We start from the raw sequence: 18,216 nt of genomic DNA, 5'->3' as shown, positions 1-18,216 counted from the left end.
ACACACATCAACACTTAAAAACACATCACCATTTTCAGCTAGCATTGGTGACAAAAAACAGTGAAATATGTTATAAAGAGGGGAAGTTCCACAGAAGCAAGTCTGGAGAGAACCAGTGTTAGATCCGTTCAGGTTTGAGCACAGCTTTCACTATACAAACATGTATGAATTTGTGGAAAAGATCACAGTGGAACTACAGTGTAACTCATTTAACAAACCTTTGTTCTCTGAATTATATAAACTGCATGGGTCATGGAAGCTGTATGTGTTACATTTAAATGCATGTCCATACCTTAGGTCACTGTTGATGTGACCCCTTTCTCCTCTGAATCTGCAGATATGCAGGTCATGTGATATTTGGGAAGAAATAATGACAGTGTATGACAATGACACCAAATGTTGAAAAACCTAAACGGAGTTTCATGCACTTTAATCCAATGGGTAAAGCATAACCATGGCTTACACCTGTGCCAGCTGCCCTGTTCTTGGGATTGGTGATGGAATGCCTACCTAAAAAATACTTTATGAACGGTGGTAGGATGGCTTCCTGACAATAAAATTGAACTATATCTCCAGAAGATGTAGAAACTGTGGTTGAATATCATAAAATAGCAAACATCAACCATAACATGAACAACCCTAAATATGAGATGAGAAATTGTTAAAACTAATGAGGACTGGAACAAGAGAACTAGACTAACACTCAGGAAACTTGTTTATATTTTAGTCTCTATCATGTGGTAGCCTGGCAAAGTACTGCTAAGTGAATTAATCAGATTTTTTTCCTGTAGAAGGACATACAATTTCCTGATATTGTCCTCAGTATGTTCAGGTAATTAAAGAAAAAGGCAGAAATAACAGTTCACATGGATGGAAGGATGGATGGATGGATGGATGGATGGATGGATGGATGGATGGATGGATTTTCTTGTCCCAGTGTTACTGATTTTGCTTTATAAACTTTGGCCACAGTGTAAGCACACAACTCTTAAAATTCAATTTTAAATTAATTTAAGTGTATGCATCCCAGTGGGGAAAAATTTCTTCTGTTTTCATCCTGAAATTTCCCTCATAGGCAAATTCTAATAATTTCTTGAGTTTATTCAGTCTAAGCATCAAAATCCCATACCTTTTTATCATTCTCAGAGGCTCAGGGATGACATAGGTCCACTAGAATATCAAATTATGAGTCCTGACATGCTGACAGCATAAGCCAAAGACCAGAACTAAGCTCCCTTTTCCACTGCCACTGGTATCATCAGTCACAGACCCAAGGCCAGAGCAGAGCTGAGCGCAAGATGGGGAAAAAAAGGTTCCTAGAGTGTTCTAATATTTTTAATGACACAGACTTCTTGGTTGACACAAAGATATTTGGTCATTTTTCTCAGAAGACACTCAAAGCTCTAAGGCTGAGTAGGCAGAGGGTGTTTCAGTGTTTCTCCATAAGTTTTTTTTTTATTTAAAAAAAAAAAGATTAAGATAAAAGAGGACATAACAACACAGGTCAGAAAAGAACAATTTAAGCAACACAGCGTTTCACCACAAGACCAACCTGACATAACAGTAGCTACCATAGTGTCTCTTTCCTTGAAATATTTGAGTATAACTTCATATACTATGGCATCAAACATAAAAAGTGTAAAACTATTCAAGAGAATGAAAGTATTACAGGGTATTCAGGACCAACTAACAGAAAATGAACAATGGTTTCTATATTATCTCCTTGTCTATAAAAATTTTGTTTATATTATCACATATAATAAAATCCAATAAGATACAACATGATAAAACCAATGGAGACACAAGAACAAAAGCTTGGTGGGACTTCAAAACAGGATGATATTAAATCAGCACTAGCTACTATAATGTCTTGTTTTGCACAAAGCCCAAGATTCATTCTTGCTTCTCACAGCATAACCCCTTCTTTACACCCACCTTCAGACTACCATATTCACTGTGGTTCATTTCTCTGAGTTGTGGCAAATTAAATTCCTGTCCTTTTCCTCTGCTAATCTGAGGATTTACTCAGTTCATAACATATCTGCATGCAGTTTCCTTCCAACATCAAGCCCGAGCTGTCACGGTCTTGGATCTTTTTCTTCTCAAGAGAGTTCCTGGCTCCTTTTTGATACTACATTCAATAATAGTTCAACAGTGTTCTTTGGCATAAGGATGAAAATCTTATATTTATCTTTCTTCCCAATCCTCTTAGTTCCTTCCCTCCCATATTTTTCCATGTGTACTTGAGAGCTTTTTCCAATGAAAATATTAGCAGAGCATTTACTCCAATCTACTGATATTCTCAAAGAGAAATATATGGTCTGGTGACTTTTCAGTGGGAACTTGGTAAGTAAAGCGTTTACCAAGAACAATTTGCCTGAGTGAAAGAAAGAAAGAAAGAAAGAAAGAAAGAAAGAAAGAAAGAAAGAAAGAAAGAAAGAAAGAAAGAGAAAGAAAGAGAGATGGAGAGAAGAGAGAGAGAGAGAGAGAGAGAGAGAGAGAGAGAGAGAATTGACCACATAATAAACATTTGATAATTAGTTAGCTAGATCTCTGGGTCTCAATTTTGTCTTCCTTTGTCCCCCACTCTTTCACCCACCCCCACATACATATAGTAATGCACAATCACACCCATACATGTGCTCACACAAATGATAAGTAAAGAATAGTCAATTGTGGAAAAGAAAAAATATTTTTTAGAACTTCTCAGAGGCTGACTGTGTTAGAATATTGCAGCCTAGATTTAGTTTTGTTTCTTCTTTTAATAGTCAAAAGGTATATAAACCAGCATATATATATTTAAAGGGTTATTTACTTATATTTATTTTTTTACACTAAATATTATACAACATTCTAATTGCCAACTACTCTGTTTCAGCATTTGCCTTGTGTTGTTTGCCTGTGTGTGATATTAGTATTTTTCAGTATGTAAAATGGACCCTCCACAAATTGTGCAGTAGACCTTGGGAGTTCTTGCCTCCTGCTCTCAGATGTAATCTCCAGAACCTTCTGTTGCTGCGGCCTAGGGAAGCAGTGATCATAATGATGGCTTCTCGCCCTCACTCCTGTGTCTACTTAAGGAAAGTTTAGTGATCAGGTCATCCTTTGACCACACTGTTAAGCACTAACTTGACACAGATTTTACCTCATTATTTCTCATCATAGTCCTACTTGTTTCAATAGTGTAAAAATTTATCTTTTTCAGAAGAACTCACAGGGATCTTCTCACATTCTACTTGAAGAGAAGAATGTGGCATTATTATTCGTTACTATTGTCCCAGGGAGGGTGGGAAACTACCCAAAATATTAATAGTAGTAGGGAGTTTAGGGGATGTAAAGATCAATTAAACAACATTTATTGTCATTTTCTGTGTCAACAATTTATTTACTGGTTGGGAATGAACAATCAAGATATTTTCATAAAAGCAATTCTTTCTTTTTTTTGCAATTTCTGTTTGGCACACTTTTCTACCAGATGTAGTATAATTGATCTAACTTGTCCCTCATTTTTGCTCAAATATTATGATTAAATAAAACCTATCTTGATCATAACACTAAATTTGAAAGTACCCTGCAATGTCTCTAATCTACCATATCTTACTGTATTTTCCCCATAGAATTTATCACCTCTTAGTAGAAAAGCAATAAAATTATTTAGCATTTGCTACCTATTGTGTGTCTATATTCTATAGTAAATGCTCTATGAGAGCAGTGATTTTTTTCCTGCTTTGTTCAATGTGGTACCCCCCCCCATTAATAATGTATTTTTCGTGTAATAAAGCCTAAGAATTTCATGTATGAATGAATGTATGCATACATGGATTAACGAATAAACTAAAAACAAAAAACTAATGACTACTTAGTTATATAGGTTAGGTTGATAATAGGTAATCTGGTAGAAGAATAACATGATTTGACATATGAAAGTAGTTAAGAGTTGTCAGCTGAAGCTATGAACTTTTATATACAATCATTTGAAAGTAAAATTAATTAATTGTTCAATGTATATTTGCCTCAATAATAGTACTGTTTAATTTATAATTTTAGGTCTCTCTCTTTTTATATTAATCTATTAATATAATGGCAAAATATTTAAATTTTTAAATCAAAACAAATAAATCATATGTGATTTTGGTCTGTTGGGTCCAGAAATTATTCTAATGATCTTCATGACATTTGACTCAAAAAAAGTTAAACTGCATTTTTGATAATATTCATACCATTAATTAGGATCTCTGTGTTATATGTGCTGAGGTTCTCATAGGTTCTAATGGTGACTGATAATGATTCACTTAAATACATAATTTTTCACCCTGTGTTACATTTGTTTATTAAGACCTGGTATGGTGATGTGTAAATTATTTTGTTGATTATTTGTATGTACTTCATTATTAATTGAGTATAAGTTATGCATTAGTCAAGGCTCTTCAGAAATATAATAGGATACCTATTATTTAATAGATTTATGTATTTGGTGAGAGATTAAGAGAGGAGAAGAGAGAGAAGAGAGAAGAGGGAGCAAAGGTAGAGAAGGGAAGGCAAGAGTTTCAGAGGTTGAGATTATTATAAAAAATTGCTTTATTTCGTTATGGAAGCTTAGAAGCCCCAAGATCGAGATCCACAGTCAGCAAACTGGGCCACTGATTCTAGTTTTTGTCTTTATCTGAAAGTAAAATCCCAGAATCATTTCCAAAACAGGACTATATATAATTTAGATTTTACTTTTATTTTATTTTGTGGCACTGAATATTGAAGCCTTCACAATGAACTGCATCTCCAATCTTTTTAATTTTTATTTTGAGATAGGATCTCAATAAATTGCCTGAGTTCAAACTTGTGATCATCCTGCCTCAGGCTTCCAGGGTGCTAGAAGTATAGCCAGGCATGACCTTGTCTGGCTCAGTTTATGTATCATGGAAAGTTGGCCTTGGAATTGCGTAAATTTTAGTGCATGAATTGTTGAAAATGTAATACACTAGTAATATAATTAGAAACTTAGTTATACTTTCTTTTAGAACTTTGTGTATTATTTGCCCCTTTAGACTATCACAGTGGATGAATAGTCTTTCAAAAGATTCAACTGTTCTGACAAACAAATCTAATATTACTAGTCAACCAGGGGATTAAATTCAAATCCTATTTCTTTGCCTTTATTAAATTACTCTCAGATATTCTCAAAAGCATTTGAATAGGAAAAATTTTCTTTGAATATTTAATGATACATTAAAATCCATGTTTTAATTAGTGGGAAATAAGTTACAAATCAAAATATGGGGTTAGAGATTCACATGGTATTATTTCACATGAGTACTGGTAATAAATCAATTGCTATATATTATAACCTGTATTTTATACCCATTGATACAAAAAGAAATCAACCTCCCTCCCAAAAGTGTATCAGAAAAATACAAAGACATAAAACACATGGGTTTCTAGATAATATCCCTATCTATTAGTAGAAAATAGAAATAAAGGAAGCATAACCATATTCAACTCACTGAAATGTCTTCTGCATCCTCCATTAAGTTTTCACTTCATAAAAGAGAGACTACTGTTAGTGTGTTGTTGTGTGAAATACATGTCTACTCACAACCTATTTATCTCATACATAGACACATACACGCACACAGACACTTGCAACCAACTTAGATACTGGTAGAATTTATATTTTAGAAAAAAATATTAAAAGAAGATTTCATATTTTGCTGGAAAAAAATTTATGTCCAGTTGTGTTTAAAAAAAATTTTTGCCTTGAAAAGATTGTCCTTTCTCAACATATGTGATCTTTTTCAGCTAAAAATAAAAGGGGAGAGAAATGAAAAAGCTAGCACAAATTTTCTCCTGCTAGTAGTTATCAGCAACAGTACCTGAGAGCTCCACGAACCCCGGGAGAAGGAGGCCACAAAGAGGCTTAGGTCTGGTATTAATCCAGGTTCCTTGTGTCTCTAGCAAGATCCTAAACTACTAGTAGCTTCTAGGCTCAGTGCCATAAAATCTGTTGGGGTCCTGATATCACGCCCTGGCTGCTTCTCTCTTGCTGCCACAATACGGACATTACGGTCTTCATTTTTACCCAATATCTATTTTTAGGGCATTTAATATCAGCATTATGGCAAAAATGTCATGATCTCTACAGACCAAATAATCAATTAAAATGCTATTTCTCTGGCTCTATAGTCTCTGCAAAAAATAAAATTACATAACATTTTTAAATCCCAATAACATTACTCCACCAGCAGAACTTGACAAAGTTATTTTCTCCTTCTTGACTAACATTTTATGGTTTTTATGAAACCCACTCTTGGTTTTTCTTCAAGCTCTGCTGGTTTTCCTCATCATCCCAAACAATAAAGTGTTGATGCCCCAGGCTCAGTCGTCAGAACCTCTCTACTGTGCATTACTCCCCAGGTAATCTAATGAGCCGTCCCTGCAAAGGCCATCCATATACACTGACACACATTTGTTTTTACAGCACAAACTTTTCCTTAAGCTTCAGGCATCATTTTATCAGCCATCTCTCCCAGAGTATTCAATAGGCGTGGGCCTCAATATGTTCAAACCTAAAGCGCTGCCTTCTGTCATACCTATCTCTTCCCCGAATTTGTAGTGACACTTTCCAAAGCACAGCTTCTTCTCAGGAAATGATGCTCCTTTCTTCCGCTTGCTCAAGTGAAAAGATACTGTCTTCATCTTTGACTGAGTCCTCTTCTCTTCGATAGCCCAATCCACCAGCAACTCTTGTTGGTTCCTCCAAAGTAAAGATTCTCTTTAACTCACTACAACTTTGGTCGCTTCCTGGAAAACTCATTTTTAGCTGTAAATCTTGCAATTCAGAAGTGCACTGAATTGACCTCACTTCCCAAACAGCCTAGAATAGATACACAGTACGCTGCAGAGTATTTAACACAGTAGAGTTTTTCTCCCTCATGATTATGTAGCTGAGCAACAGTCACTGCCATCAAGAGACAGAGACAGAGACAGAGATAGAGACAGAGACAGAGACAGAGACAGAGACAGAGACAGAGACAGAGACAGAGACAGAAACAAAGATGCTACATACAATTCATTAGCCTGGGAGAATACCAACATTTAAAACTATAAGTATGACTTCTACGAATGGCATTGTTTTAGCCCAAGTAAAAGTGAAAAATCATTAAGGCAAACTATTGTAAGTAGAGGGCTGCCTGTATGGTGACAAGGCAATGATTTCTCTTGACATCTGTATTATAGTGCAAAACCTCTCAGTCGGTCTCCTTTCATCCATCCTTCGTCTCTTCCCTGCATTCTCATTCACCTTTCGTAATGGAATTGAGACCACAACATTCCTCCAATCAGGAACTTTAGATGGTTTTCCATTTCCCTTAGCATCAAAGCCCAAGTCTTGGCAAGATATTGTGTCACTGCTCCCCTCTGCTTGCTCTTGCTTTTCACCCCTTACACTGTCGTGTCCACGCCACTCCGGTCACACTGGTAGGACAAGCCACCTCCAAGGCCAGAGCCATGTGTCTCCTAATAGCATTGTTCTAAAACTAGTTTATTAGTACACAAATGTATTGCTTCATTAAATGTGCAACTATATAAAGTACAAGAAAATTGTTGAATATGTTTGAAACTTCTCTTTTGGGAGTTTCTCTTCCCCTTCCTTCCATTTTTCTTTTATTCTATGTGGCGCTGAGGATTGAATCCAGGGCCTTACACATTTAATCATGAAGTTTCCTTAGTATAATTTTAGGAATCCAACATAAAACAAAGCTGATTATATTTTCCCTACTGAAAAAATTTCATTTCAATTTGCTTTTAGTTATTTCTAAATATCAAATCTATGCATAAAGACTGACAGTTTGAAAATTCTATTTTTGTTTGTTTGTTTTCTATTGCTACTAATATCAATTTAGATCCTCTGGCTAGGTCAATAGTTTGCAAAATCCAAAACACTACATATATGTACAAACAGACACATTTATCTATAAGAATTATTTTTTAAACAAAGTGAATTCAAAGATCATGTGTTCCTCCATGCTCTTGTTTCTCTGGAAAATGTCAGAGAGTGAGAACAGCAAAAGACAGCTTTGCACAGGCAAGGAAATCAGAGCAGTCTGAAAAACACCAGAACACATAAGGCCATGGACTATTATCAGCCTAACCCTAATCCTAACCTGGGATTTAATTCACAGTTTAGCTGCAAAACATACTGTAGAACATTTCACAGTACAGAATGGTTCTCTACAGATAAATACCTGTGGATCTCACCCAGAGGAACATGAGTACTGTTAAAACCTCCAGAGAGTTTTTTTTTTTTTTCTTAATTTCACACTAGTTGATTAAACAAGAGTTGCCAACCAAGATGAAAGAATAGGATGGCATTTTAAAATTTTAAAAAGAACTTAAAAATACTTCCCAATGAAAAATGTAAAATATTAAAGTGACATTTAATAGTAAGTTATAAAGCAAATTAGACTCAGTTGAACAGAGAGCATGTGAACTAGGCCAGAGCTTCTTAAACTTTAGTATGCATACAGATATCTAAGGATACTGTTAAAATGTAGATTGCAATTCACTAGGTCTAAAGTTAGGACTGGAATTCTGCATTTCTAATAAGCTCTTAGAGGTTGCCAATGCTATCATTCTCAATGGTATTTTGAGCTATGAAAGTCTGGAAGGTCTAATATTACCCTGGATAAAAAGAAATAAAATTTACATATTAAGAGTGAATAGTAGTATGAAAATTGCTATGTACATTACATTTTAAGAAATAGAAAAATTTGAGAGTTGTCCATACTCAAGAGATAATGGCTGCATATTCTTCAGCATCAAAGAAGGAAATTATTGGGGTGTCATCATGATGAAAAGATTATAGTCTCTGAGTAAGTGCTTTGATGGAATGAGACTTTGACTGGAAAGGAGAGAAAATACTTATGGCCAGAGGAAAGACTGAGGTAAGAAGTGTCAAGGACAGAATGATTTCAACCTTTTCCTGGACAAGAGGCAGCTTTATCCATTAAGTGCTGGAGTCACAGCACTGACTTTCAGATTTGCTTTGACCAATAAAGTACAATGATCTAGGCCTTTTCGTTTCAAGTCTTTTAGAAGGCTGGCAACTTCTAATTCCTTCTCTGAGAAACCAGTCACCATGACAGCAAGGGAGAAACAGGACTTCCTTGCTGGAAAAAGAGCCAAGTGGATGGGTCCATAAAGCCCTATTAAATGCCACAGTACTGGATGAGCTTTTGCTGGAGATAGGCTAATGTTTGAGGCTGGGAAAGACAGGTGAATGAATTACCTAGATGAGTCTCAGCCAATCCATGCAACACTAAGAAACAGACTTGTTGTTTAAAACCACTAGGGTGATTACAGCATGTTAGATAACTGATGCACCATTAAATAAGCTGGATTTGCCTTTTAAATTCATGTAAAATTGTCGAGTTTGCAATAAACAGATAAAGCAGTGCTTCTATTCACACTAGCACAAGCTGTTAACAGAACTTTTGGTAACTACTTGTTAAGGTTTATGTCTAGATGTTCCCCCAAAGCTTCATGCAGTCATGGGGGCAGGCTTCAGGAATTTGTGATTAATTAATGATCCAGTGCTGGGATTATGGGTGTGAGTGCTACATCAACCTTAAGGTGTGTGTGGCCTACATATAATACAAGGGACAAAAAGCTCTTCTCTGTGTGCACCTCCCCTTTTGCTCTTGTGTCTGTGCTCTTTTCCACTGTTGCCCTCTGCCATATGCCATTCTGCCCTGGAGCCAGCTAATTATGGACTGAAATCTCCACCTACTGTGAGCTAAATAAACCTTTCCCTCCTTAACTTTGGATGTATGGTATTTTGTCTCAGCAACAAGAGAAAAGTAACCAAGGCACTGCTGTACTGAACTTAATTCCATGATGTGCCAGGGTAGAGGTCACAAGGTGGCTGCTGGGTTGCAGAAAATCAGTGCTACTATCCACTGTCAACATGGATTTTAATAGAAGTCTAAATCTGTCATCCATGTATTTCACAGCATGCTCATATAGAGAAGTTTTACACTTGCTGCCAAGAAGCAACGTTTCACTCTCAGGCATTTTATTTCATTTATGCAGTATTTTCTTAAATAAATAAATAGATAACAATTCAATTTTAATAATAAAATATTTGGAAGATTAATATAAAATTCAAAAATTCCTACGAATACAGCCAGCCACCTTATCTTTAACAATGGGGCTAAACAGGTTCTCTGGAAGAAAGCCCCTAGTAAATAGTGCTGGAAAAACTGTCTTTCCATATACTGAAGACTGAAATTAGACCTATTTCTATCACCATGCACTAAACTGAAGTCAAAATGAATCAAAGATCTAAATATTAAAATAGAAACACTAAATGTGCTGGAGGGCAAAGTAAATAGAAATCTTGAAGACACGGGGGTAGGCAGAGAGGTCATGAATAAAAACCAAACTCAGAACCTGTGATTTCATCTTATTTAAGTTTATTTTATGTCAAAAGAAATCTGCAATGGAGTGAAAAAAAAAAGCCATGAATCAGGAAAAATCTTCGCCAACTGTCCCTCAGACAAGAGCTGGATAGCTAGAACATATAAATAATTTTTAAAAAATCAGACCCCCAAAATTGAAAGACCCAATCCAAAAATGGGCATCTGAGATGAAGACACACTTCTCAGATGAAGAAATGCAAAGGCAAACAAATATATGAAAAAATGTTCAACGTCATTGGTCATTCGAGAAATGCAAATTAAAACAACACTGAGATTCCATATCATTCCAGAAAGAATGGCTTTCGTCAAGAAATCCACCAATAACAAGTGCTGGCAGGGATATGGAATAAAGGAACCCTTCTCCATTGTTAGTGGAAGTGTAGACCGGTGTAACCATTGTACAAATCAGTGTAGAAAGTCCTCAGAAAATCATTTGACCCAGCTATTCCCCTTCTGGATATTTTCTCAGAATTAAAAATATCATATCACAGTGATATATGTGCACCTATGTTTATAGAAGCACAATTTGTAATAGCTAAATCTTGGAAATGACACAAAGGCCCATCAACTGAAGAACGAATAAAAAAGAGGTGGTATTTGGGCTACAAAGTGAGCCAAGGCCAGCCTTAACTGCATAGGGAGACCCCGTCTCAAAAAAGACAAAAAAAAAAAAAAAAGCTGATAAACTCAAGGTAAATGGATGCAATTAGAGACCATACTCATAAACGAAATAAATCAGAGTCGTGTGTAAACATCATATTGTCTCCCTCATGTAAGAAACTGAAAACATAAATAAGATCCAAAAGGTACATTAGGTATTGTATTAGGGAAAGAAAGTGCTCCAAAGAAAAAAACAATTGAGATGGGGGAAAATAAAAAATAAGGAAGGGATATATGGTAACTAAAATAATTTTATTGTTAATTCTATTAGTTCATGGAAAGAAACTGAGTGCTTATATTATTTAATCTGTTTTGTATGCCACTATCTTTTAATCTGAGCACTATTTTAAAGATAACAATATAGTGACATTTTGAATTTCCTATCATCTTATTTTGAAATTCTATATCATTTTTATTGGTTTCTAATGTTTTATTTCTAATCTCTTTAAAATAAAAATGAAAAAATCAGATGTTATCATTATAAACATTTAATTAAAACTAAAAGCCAATGAAGGAGGAAACAACTGCCAAAATAGCAAAAGGGACAAAGAGAATCTTCCCCATATATTGAAAGACAGCAAAATTAATAACAAGCACACTTCTTTGCTTTTAATATAATCTTACAAGAGAGGAAGCAGAATACAATTAACATGTATAAACAGGTAATATACATCTCATGGGGGCCTATCTATATGTATTTACATACATATGTGGATATACATAGTTGCTTTCCATTTAAAATTTTAAAATCTATAAAAATACCTGAAAGTAGATACACCAAAATATTATCCCCAGAGTATTTTTAAATTTATTTTATGTGGATCTAGTTTTCCTTAGCTTTTTTCCTAGTAGTGGGGACAGACCCCAGGACTTCCCAGTGTGTTGCATTCCCAGATCTTTGTTCCCATACGGTGTTGCCAAGTTGCTCAGACTGGGCTGAGGCTTGGGATACTTTGTGTCTCATCTTCTCAGAATGCTCTGATTACAGCTGGATGGGACTATTTGGCTTTTGCTATCTTATTAAATTTTGTAGAATAAATTTGAATTAGCTTCATAATATGAGAAGTTTTATTTTGAGGAAATAAGAGGAGATCAATTTGTACAAGAGAAATTAACGTTGAACATAAAAACTGGTAAGCCTCATTCGCCTCAACCAGGACACAGTCACCTGAAATTCCTACAAGAACAATGCCTACTTTCTTCAAATCCCCAAATCCTTCAACTTCATCATACACAGGACTCTCTCTGTACCCATCCTCCTCACAGACTGTCACCTGGATCCTCAGGGACTGGCCCCCAACATTGTCTCCCTCCAGAGGTACTCCCTGAGACTCCTGGGCCAGAATGCTCTGTTCCATGTCCAGAGCCTCAACTGAATGAGTGACCCTTGCAGTCCCCATTCCCCAGGACCTTAACGGGTAACAGGTACCCTCCCCACAACCCGCATCCCCACCTTGAAAGGTGCTGCTGAGGCCCCAACTGCCACCTGTATTAGGATGGTGTCCAGGATTGCTGAGGTCCCCCACTGAGGATTGTGCCACCCATCCCATGCCTGACTACAAGAAGAGGCAAGTCACTCCAGAACAAAGCTATTAAAGACAGAATTCTTTCTGTTTAAAAAGCATAACTGACAAACTGTGTAATAGATATGATAAAGAAAATGGTTAAGAGCAATGTCAAGACCCAGATCACAAAGACTGTAAGATCCTAAGCAAACAGTACTACATTGGATGTTTATGTTCATTTCTAAAATCTTACCTCATTGCCAATGTGACAATATTAGAAGACGGGGTCTTTGAGTCTTTAGGTTATGATGGCAGAGTCTCATGAGTGGAATCAGTACCATTATACGGGTCTCCAGAAGGTCCCTCCTGCCACTTTCTGCCCACGTGAAGATCAACAAAAGTCAGCAGTCTACAAGCAGGAAGAGGTCTTTTACCAGGACCCCCCAAAAAGACAGCTGCATCTTAAACTTCCAGCATTCACGACATGAGATATAATTGTATTGTTTAAGCCACCAGGTCTATCATAATGTGTTACAGCAGCCTGAATAGACAGGGACAAAAACTTTAGAACAAAGACCAGGTGCAGAGAGTTATGCCTGAACAAAACTTTGGAACTTGGCTTGCCTAGAGAAATCCAAGCCTCAAAAGAAAATGTGTCATTACATAAACCTACACTGACAGTCACAGATGGGCAATTGTGTAGTTTCTAACACTGCTTTCAAACTTACTAAATCAGGACAAATACTAGCCATCATCATGGCTAAGGTGGAGTTTTATATCAGGAGCAAAAGCACATAAAATCTCAAACTAATCCTAGGCACTTGATGTGCTCTGGAACTGGATCAGGAAGCTTTCCTTATATATGATGACTTGGTACTGATCCACCAGGCATGAGCACTGGACATTTTTAGGGTTTTCCAGTAAAGCAAAAAATACCATCAATGCAGAACTTGACCTCTTTTATACTGGTTCCCACACCTGCTAAATTTCTGGGTGTGCTGATGCCTTAAATTAACTGAAGGGTCAGTGACCTTACTTTTTAAATACCAGAATCTGGCCCATCCAAAAAGTAAAATCACTTTTTAGACTAGAGTTGAGTGATGAAATTGCAAGTGTTTCTTATTTAGACTGTTTATGTAACTAACTCTCTGCACTGAAAGAATTCATGTTGGGAGATAATATGACTTCTTTAATAATTTTAAGGAAATATCTTCTAAGACATTCATGAACCTTCACATTTGTGAATATGTATGTGGCATAAAATATCTTCAAAACAATGTAATAAATTAGAACACACATTGGGATGGCTCCTTAAAGACTTAAATTTTCTATTAATATTTTACTAGAATAATGAATAAACCGAATGACTTCTTCCTGAGCATCGATCTTATAGTGTACTAAATTTGAATAACCTCCCAGTGGCTCACCACCCAAAATTACAACTTGTGATATGTCATAAAAAACATTAGAGCCACCTAAAAAATACTCTTCATGAAACATCTATAATAAATACACTTTTGCTTTGTATGATACATGTTTTTTATAATAAAAAAGTTTAAACTAGTTACTAACAATATTAAGAGCAAGTGACATTTACTGTTTGCTGTTTACTGTCATTACACACAGTGTGCCAAGCACATTAATTTACAAAGCTGTCCATTCCTCTCAACAACCTCGTACTGAAAACATCATCCAAAATTTATTGATGAGTAATAAAACACATGGAGACTTTCCTAGGTTTAGAAAGTAAAATGCTTTGAAATGGTATGCCAGGACTGAAAAGAAATCTAACTCTGTATGCAAAGGCTATGCTTTTAACCACAATATAACTGTACTAGTTTCCTAGGGTGGTTATGACAAAGTCCCCACAAAGCACAAATTTATGTTCTGATAGTTCTAAGACCAGAATTCTGAAATCAAAGTGTTTGCAGGCATGTTCTCTCAAGGTTCTGGGGCATGTAGGGAGCCATCCCTGACTTTTGTAGCTTTTGGAAATCACCAGGATTCTTGGCACTCTTAGATTATAACTGCCCTACCCCCAGTATATGTATATCTTCTCCCCAAATCTTCACATCATTTACTTCATATGCATTTCTGTGTTCAAATTTCTACGTCTTGTAAGAATATCACTTTTTATTGTGTTAGGGCTCAGCCTAACAATCTCATTAGCACTATAAAGACATTATTTCTTTCAGGGTTGGAGAACCAGAGGCTCCTAGGGACCTAACTCAGTACCTCATGCATGTGGAACATAAATCTACCACTGAGTTATAGCCCCGGCCTGGAAGACCTTCTTTCTAAATAAATTGATAGTGTGAGATGTTGGGGATATGAATTTCAACGTATCTTTCTTGCTAGAGGAGAAAAAGATATAATTCAATCCATATTACTTGCCTTCTAATAAGTAGTTCTCTCCTTTAATACACTCAACGCTACATTAAAATGTAGAATACTTTCAGAAGTATTATTTGGAGATATTAAATAGTTGTTCAAAGCAGTATGGTACATATATAGGGAATAAAAACACCTCAGCTATTGTGAAAGGAAGGAGAAAAAGCCTGTGGACACTACATTTGAATTTTCTTGGTCTTTATCTTACACTTTCACATTCCCTGAAGATCCTAGGAGCTGAGATCTGTATAACTACCAAGTTTAGACTCACTCCTCAACTAAACTAAGCCAGGAAAGTTTTTCATCAATTTCATAACATAATTATCTCAGGACCTGACATAGTTTGTACTGGCATTTCAAAAGGAAAAAATGCTCACCTATTCATTCTTCATTAAAGTCAACTGATTTAATATGATTAATTACGTTTGCTTAATGTTCTCTAGAAAAGGATGGATTGGACATTCTCAAAAACGCTTTAATACTTGATGACTGTGTGTGTACAAAATAGAATGTTTCTGCAACATTTTGGCACAGGAAAAACAAAAGCAAAGGCTTGACTTTACAAAAATGCTCATTATATAATTTATTTGCTGAGCATTCAAGTACAACCTTTAGAATATTCCAAATGTGTGTAAATTAGAGTGACTATGCTGAGACCAAACCAGGTAAAGAAAGAATAATGACTAAGTTATAAGAGACAGAATTGCTGCATTTGGAAGCTTTCTAGATATATATTACTCAAAACAAATCAGGACACAGTTAAACCCTGATTTTTCTTAAATAACAAGAAGTGGCCTATAACTTTAATAACCCCAAATTGTCTCTAGAAGTAGATTATTCTCTTTTCCTAGAACAGTTGTGCAATGAAAAGATTTGCATTTCAAAGGGAAATTGTAAAATTTAACAGAAATAAATCAACCAAATGTTAAATTAAATGATTCCCAAAACAATACAGAATTTAAGGGAAGAAGACTGGTGGTTTGTAGAATGTTGAAAATTACTACTTTTTTAAGTTAATGGCAATTTTATGGTAAAATGATTAGATACCCAATAAAGTTAAAAGAGAGTCCAGGCATTCTTACTGAGAGATTCTAATAGTTTTGGGCATCCTGAGATATTGAAAAACACTGACCAAGGAAGAATTCAGTGCCCAGTCTCAGTTTTACACTTTCCCCTGCCCCACTCCCTTCACATACACAAACACACATGGTCCCCCACTTAATCCTAGTGCTTCTGAAAACCATTTGTCTAAAGAACCTAATGTTATTTTATTTAACTTCCATCGACATCTCATATTCTGTGAAAAGAGCACTTTAGACTATTGCCTTTTTCATCTTTAAGCGCTTTCAAAGACTCATTTCAGTCCAAGAATAAGCCTCTTGTTTCTGTTTGTGCCTGAATTCAGGTATCAAGTGGTTTCCTGTTTGTTATGCACTTTCTCCATTTTGATGGGAAAGAGTCTTACTTTATAACTTGTGCTTTGACTATAACTCAGTAATGCAAGCCCAAATTCTTCTAGGGATTTGCATTTTGAAGTCTTTGATCTCCCCATAACTTAGCTGTTTTAGCAACCTCAGGGAATATTAGAAGGAATATGAGATGTGATGAGTTTCAGTGAAGAAGGCCTGAAGAAGAGAAAAATCTCATATAGCCTTCTCTGCCTCTATACACGTCCTGGCTTGAAAATTCAGGTCTTGGCATGCTCTTCACATCCTGTTTCACTTGTCTCATTTTGATTTTGCCTCTAGTCTCAGCATAAACATTATTGCCTCTAAGGTAATCCTTAAGCCCCCAAGTCTGAGTTAAATCCACTCTCCTATTCATTCTCAAGGCACAAAGTTATTTTTCTCCATTTTGATATTCACTACATTTAATTATTGTATATTTATATCTTGTCATCCTCCAAGTTATCACAGGTACTTATCACAAGACTTGGTGAACAAAATGTGTTCAAAAAATTCTATTTGAATAAAATTTTCCATCAAATTCTACCATAGATATTTCTGGTCGTAGAATTAAATCTGAGAAATTGGTAACAGTTGTCAGTAAGAGTAGCTCACCCTTTTCTCTCCCTTCATCCTAATTTTTCTCCTGCTTCTTCTACTTCCTGGTCAAAAATGGCTGCTGTTGGCGTCGCCCCTCCTTTGTCTGCATGCACACCACCACCAAGTCCTGGTTATTGTCTCTGCAAGCAGGTCACTGCCTCACTCTCTCTCTGTCATCCTGAATTCCAGAAGAGTGGTTAGGGACATGTCAGGTTGCTCAAGGAATTTCTCAGGCTAAAAAAAAAAATCATGAAATAAGAGCTAAAAAAGCAGACCCAGAGGACTGATAGCAAGAGGGTGGTGGGTGGAGAAAATAAAGATTATTTTTTAACATAGAAGCATGCTGGGGAGAGGTGGCAAACATAAGTATAAATGGTACATTGAATCAGGAAGAAAAACTACACTAGAAGAAGTTACACATATTATAGAAATGTCAACAGTAAGACCAAACACCTCAAAAGCCAATTTGTCTATTTTAAAGTAATATACTGCTTTCAACAATATAATTGCAATAATCAATGTGATTATTTACTTTACATTAATCATCACTAAATAGAAAAAGTATTAATTTTCTTATTCTTAGTTTGTTCATGTTCATGTTTCTACATATAAAACAAATTCAAAAATATAAATTATATGATTATATGTCATCTATACAGTCATGTATTATAGAAAAGTATTATTTTATAAACAATTGTTAGGCATATCCATGAAAAAGAATGAATGGTATCTCTGAATGAGGAAAAAAAGCTATTTAGCTAAAGAATTAAATTTTAGAGATGACTCGAAAAGAAACTTTGAAAACTTGTAAATAATATCAGATCTACCTAAGAAAGGTGAAGAAAAGACAAAATGGCAGATGCCTCCTAAGTATCTATCCTTTAGTACTGAGTGTGTGAGTTTAACTATCGGTATGAGATGGAATGACAATGGCAGAAATGTCAGTCACAGTTGTTAGAAGGATTGTATCTTGATGGCAGGACATTTGAGATACTTCCTGATGTCACCTATACTCAAACCTAATCCAGAAAATAAAGGGATAAATGTCTATCCACAGTCAACTATAATGTATTTGGAATATTGTTATATGTACGGTTTATGTTATAAATCACCAATAAAAAAGTTTAATTACATTGATGGGTG

The sequence above is a fragment of the Cavia porcellus genome, unplaced genomic scaffold (assembly GCF_034190915.1).
Source record: "Cavia porcellus strain 051 isolate PalLab524CR breed Dunkin Hartley unplaced genomic scaffold, mCavPor4.1 scaffold_20, whole genome shotgun sequence".
Lineage (NCBI taxonomy): Eukaryota > Metazoa > Chordata > Mammalia > Rodentia > Caviidae > Cavia > Cavia porcellus.
The sequence above is the reverse complement of the archived record's forward strand: the minus strand, read 5'-3'. Positions refer to the sequence as shown.